Raw genomic sequence first — 6,470 nt, forward strand, 5'->3', positions numbered from 1 at the left:
TCATCATGAGGGGTCATCGGCCAATCTATCAATCTCACATCATACATAACGCCCAAAAACGGCCACTGGATTGAATATAATACACTCTAAGCTGAAGTGAGAGTGATGTATTTAGCGCAGCCAGACAGTATGGTGATGATACTGGAATAGAAGATGGAATGCATTGGGTAACATGCAAGTAACATCAAGAGAAACACTGTGGTAGGGACTAGTGGCATCGTGTTGCTGATGATTAAAGCAAACCCATATTTCCCATAATCAATATGTCATAGTCAGTAATTCAAACATCAAAACACTGGTACTTTCATACCAGCTCCATACAATCTAAAGGCTGAGTCATGAGTGAAAAACACTGCAAAGTAGGACGATACCTACTAAATTTCCTACACGGCAATATGACAGACAGAAAATATAAGACATATATACAGCACTGGAAATGTCCTGTCTGTGAGTCAGACTGGGGGAAGTACACTATAGTTACAGCTCAGCCAATCAGAGCCTGTTGTTGGGCTTCTGTATTACCGTAATTGGGTTGTTTGACTGTAAACTGACACTGTACCCCATTCTCCTGTATCTGCTTTTAATTTCTTAAAGTAGACACTTGATCTTCAAACGACAGCGATTAACAGCATATCCCGAAACCCGAGAGCAATACGTCAATCCTATTAGAACAGAAAGCAGGCAATTTGTTTTATTTATACCTAATGCACATAGGGAATGGATAACAGCCAGGTCGAATAACAAACACAAAGCTTTATTTCTTTATGTTATCGTGGACAGGAATGAACCAGACCTGATGTGACACTTTGCAAGTCTGCGCCTAATCAAGGGATTGGGTTCCAGGTCTTTTGTAAGGTTTGAAAAGCAATCCTACGCTGTGAGAGAAATGCAGTTAACAGTGTTTACACAGAAAGTCTCGGTTTCAAACATTCAAAGAACATTCTAGAAGCATCTTAGGAACACAAAGATTGTTTTAAAGGATTTATCATTTAACATTACAAACCAGTTATAGCAATGCAATCCAGATCTTGTTAGTGTGTTTGTAGGTATTTCAACACATTCTTGAATTATCGCATTCATACATTTTCGAACAATGATCACGCCCCACTAAGAGTTAGATATAGGGGTTAAGATTCAAGTTGTGACTCAAAAACTCAAAAATGCGAGATGTAAGCGCAATGGATAAACTCATCCATCTAGTGCATGTTTACATATAAAAACAATGAAAAAGAAGAGCAATTTGCGCAAAACTTTTGCGATATTTTATAAATGTCGATAAAAAAACACGTGAAATTACGCAGTTTCCATTAACCGATGTTATGCGACTAAAATGTCATTTCTTCCTCTCGCAATAAGTCATGGTGACAGATGTTGGTAGGTTTACGTATATCGGATGCGTTGCAGGCACCATACCACACAGTGATGCAGCTCGTCAGAATGCTCTCGATGGTGCCTCTGTAGAAGGTGCTCATGATGGGGGCCGGGGCTCTGGCTCTTCTTAGTTTTTCGGAGGAAGTAGAGACGCTGCTGTGCTTTCTTGGCCAGTGCTGTGGTGTTGTCAGCCCAGGAGAGATCCTCTGTGATGTGCACACCCAGGAACTGTTATCGGCTTTCAAAAATAAAGAATAATCGGTTATCGGTATCGGCCAAAATTTTCATATCGGTGCATCCCTAATTGCGATGATTGAATCTTCAGCCTCACGGTAACAGAAATATTTTTTTCTTGAGATATGAATGTGAATTTGCAGTCTGCATTGAATGAGATGGAATAAAAGGACTGTACAGTAAAAATAACGGCACAAAACATCCTTGTATTAGAGTTGTTCTGGAGGGCTGCATGCAAAAAGAACATACAATGTGACCAGAGTAGTCTGATTAAAAAACAAATGACTCTTATGAAACAGTTCTTTTTAGTGAATCAAAAACATACAACGTGACCAGTGTAGTCTGATTAAAAAACAAATGACTCTTATGAACCAGTTCTTTTTAGTGAATCAGAAACACGCAAGTAGTGTATTCCGATTCACAAACAAATGACACAATTAAAGCAGATATTTTTTAGTAAACCGGAAGCATACATCAGGGCCAGTGTATTCTGATTCACGAACAAATGACACTTTTGAGCTAGTGAATCAGAAACATGCAACGCAACCAGTGTATTTTGATTCCTGAACAAACGGCTCTCATGAACCAGTTCTTTTTAATAAATCAAAAACATCCAGAATGACCAGTGTATTCCAATTCATGAACAAACAACTCTAATAAAACAGCTTATTTTCAGTAAATGAAAAACTATAGCTACAGCATGCATGACCAGTGTAACCAATTTCTGAAATTATTATGAACTGGTTCTTTTAATGATTCATTCACAAAATGAGTTTGAATCCATTTATAATCACAGAAGTTGAGAGAACTTCTTTAATATGTAAGAAAAAAGGACATAACTGAAATATACCAAAATGAATCTGAACTGATTTAAATTTAAATTGGAATCGAGTTGATTCTGCAAAAGATTTCCTTTGGTGTTTTACATAAAAGTCACACAGATTTGGAAACAAGATTTTTGCATGAACTATATATTAAGACACAGCTAAAAAAAAAAAGATGGCAAATAAAATGTGTCTCAAAACAGGTATTTACTAGGATTAGCCACTAAAGTTTCTACAATATTCTCCCCCAATAGCCTGATTCTGTTTTACAGCACGATGAATGACTTGATAAGACTTGGCTGCTGTAAGGAATGAGTCTATCAGCCAAATGGCCAAGCTCCATTGATCCAGGTAGTACAACCCAGTGATTAAAGAGCACAAGGAGTGGCGGCCATTGTTGCTAACAGTCATCGATCTTCATGATGCACTTTGTTGATTGGCAAGTGGGAAACTCAGATGCCTACTATTCAAATGTCCTTAATATACCCAACTCAATGAATCAGTTACATAACATGGATGGATGGATAGAAAAACAGACTATAAAGCTTCTGGCAGCAGCAACTATCAGAAAGTGCAACAGCTGACTAATCAGAATGAGGTTTCTGGGTATCTCACACTGGTATTAATATTTAAGCCTCTCTGAGTCCTTCTAGACTTAGTAGACTGAGATGATGTTTCGCGAAAGCATGACAGACTGCTGTTATGGAAGACAAAAGCAAGACCTTCTCACATGTTCACGCACGAGGAGGATAAAGAACAATATGATCAGCTGTCTTCAGATATGCCTCAATGCTCAGACCTTAGGTTTCACATAAAGAACCAAAATAATATATGATAAAACACAGAAATTGTGATTATAAATAAAAGTGCCAAACTTCTGTGTGGTTACTACTGGTTTTAAGAACATCATGAAGATTTATAGAATTAAGTTTAAAAGCTCAAGCATAATATCTAAGATCAATATCAATCTATGGCAAACTCATTTCCTTACAAGATCCTACAAACGTTGCACTGGGAAAGACAATAAAGTCGCTTGTATGCCGCAGACAATAAACTAAGAACAAGGTGAAGCCTCATAAAAATCATACAGAACATCTCTGGGAATTTATTGATCCAAAATAAGCTTTTTTTGTTCTTGCTTCAATATATATTAAACTGCTTAAATTATATATACATCATATATACTGTATGTATATATACATCATATATACTGTATGTGTGTGTGTGTATATATAGATATATTATTATTATTATAACATACAGTATATATATATATATATATATAATTTAAGCAGTTTAATATATATTAAAGCAATAATTTAAGCCGTTTTTAAGTAGCCTACATCAATTTTAAACAGTTTTCTTTAAGAATGCACATTAAAATTAACAAAATAAACATTTATTTAATTCACCTTGACTATGAAAAAGAAAGAAAGACATATCTGTTCATTCTTTAACCCAAAACTTGATTATGCTGCTGCTTAATTTTCGTCTGGAACGCTGAAAACTAGAGTCTCTTACCTGATAGGCGTCTAGCTGTTCATCAGTAAATATCGTTTGCTTATTACCCATCTTAGTCGAGTGATTTTCCTCTCGTGCAGATGCATCACATTGGTCTTCTCTGTTCTAGGCATTTATGTTCACGGGTTGGCCAGCCGAGAAAATTGGGAGGCAGCATGAAATTTCAGTCTTTCCTGAAGTAGCCTATGCCTGTTGGTGGTAAAGGCGACACTCTCCATAAATACTTTAACAGCTCAAGAAACGTTACATTTGTTTGACGCGCGCGGCATTTACTGTCCTGTCGCTGTTCGCTCTCACTCTGACTGAAATGTCGATGTAAGCGATTCTAGAACCGACTAACACTTCCCTCCAGCAGGGGGCAGCACCGAACACAGAGAACTCGGGATACATGCAAATATCTAAATTACATTAATACTACAAAAAAGTTTACACTTTTTATCTAATAATAACCGTAACATTATTATTTAAATTATTAGTTACTAATAAAACCTAACATTTTAAAACAACTAAAAATATAACTAAAATAGGCTATAGGAAATGATTTAAGACTAAGACTAAAACAGCTAAGATATAGGCTAGGCTAATCACATTGCTATTTCTATAACCATAATCACAATCTAAAGAACGTTTTTCCACCCTAAAGAGCAATATAAAGAACATTTAATATCATTTGTAAAATGAACTGAGAGAGATAAACACTAGATAGGCTATAAACTGCGGCATTTACTGTCCTGTCGCTGTTCGCTCTCACTCTGACTGAAATGTCGATGTAAGCGATTCTAGAACCGACTAACACTTCCCTCCAGCAGGGGGCAGCACCGAACACAGAGAACTCGGGATACATGCAAATATCTAAATTACATTAATACTACAAAAAAGTTTACACTTTTTATCTAATAATAACCGTAACATTATTATTTAAATTATTAGTTACTAATAAAACCTAACATTTTAAAACAACTAAAAATATAACTAAAATAGGCTATAGGAAATGATTTAAGACTAAGACTAAAACAGCTAAGATATAGGCTAGGCTAATCACATTGCTATTTCTATAACCATAATCACAATCTAAAGAACGTTTTTCCACCCTAAAGAGCAATATAAAGAACATTTAATATCATTTGTAAAATGAACAGAGAGATAAACACTAGATAGGCTATAAACAAAGTTCAATTATGTTTTTTTCTTGCCTAATTTTTGTTTCTTTTTACTATACTGTATAAACTATAATTATATTCATATTGAGCCTACATAAAAAACACTGATTTAATGAACGTTATAAAGTTTGATGCAAAAGGAAAGAATCATCGATGCTAATAACCAGTGCTGGGGAAAGTTACTTTTAAAAGTAATGCTTTACAATATTGCGTTACTCCATAAAAAAGTAACGAATTACGTTACTTAGTTACTTTTTATGAAAAGTAATGCGTTACGTTACATTTTAAATCTGGACAGGGCTTGCTTGTTTGTTTTTAAAATGAAAAAGTTCTATTTTTGGCAAATATAAAAGCCTCTTCACACCAAAAGTGAAATGAATAAGCCTCAGGCTGAAGGGAAAGTAAATGTACGTCCGTACAGTAGAATCCAGAAGAAGACATTTCAACACACTTCAGCAATAAACAAACACACAAATGTTTGTCTAGAGTCATTTGTGCTTATTAGTGGTTTAACTGGATCATCGAAGCTCAGAAGCAAATAGAACGGGATTAAATACATAAAGGATATTTGTGTTGTTTAACATTTAATTATTGCAGGTTTGAGTCATATTCTGAGTTGCATTACTTTTATTCATTTTGAGGATCTGTGTTTATTTTTTTTGTGAGTGAGATGAATTTGAGTCATATTCTGAGTTGCATTATTTTTATTCATTTTGAGGATCTGTGTTTATTTTTTTTGTGAGTGAGATTAATTAATGCATATTCATATTTATTTTAAAACTACAGTTCTTCTGATTTCTCTCAACATGGGGACAGGAGAGCTGTCAATCAATACATTGGGGGGGGGAGTAACTGTTAGTATGGTTGAACTGGATCATCGAAGCTCAGAAGCAAATAGAACGGGATTAAATACATAAAGGATATTTGTGTTGTTTAACATTTAATTATTGCAGGTTTGAGTCATATTCTGAGTTGCATTATTTTTATTCATTTTGAGGATCTGTGTTTATTTTTTTTGTGAGTGAGATTAATTAATACATATTCATATTTATTTTAAAACTACAGTTCTTCTGATTTCTCTCAACATGGGGACAGGAGAGCTGTCAATCAATACATTGGGGGGGGGGGGTAACTTCCGATTAATTTTAAATTAAAAAGTAATGCGTTACTTTACTAGTTACTTGAAAAAAGTAATCTGATTACGTTACTCGCGTTACTTGTAATGCGTTACCCCCAACACTGCTGATAACACAAAACTTGTATTTTTCACATCAAGTCACTCGTGGCTCAAAACAAATAATAATATTTCGCCTTTTAGTGAATTTTTGTTTACTTTGTCCATTTATAAAACAAACTTTAC

Source organism: Sinocyclocheilus grahami, unplaced genomic scaffold, assembly GCF_001515645.1.
Source record: "Sinocyclocheilus grahami isolate Dianchi unplaced genomic scaffold, SAMN03320097.WGS_v1.1 scaffold257.1, whole genome shotgun sequence".
NCBI classification, from domain to species: Eukaryota; Metazoa; Chordata; class Actinopteri; order Cypriniformes; family Cyprinidae; genus Sinocyclocheilus; species Sinocyclocheilus grahami.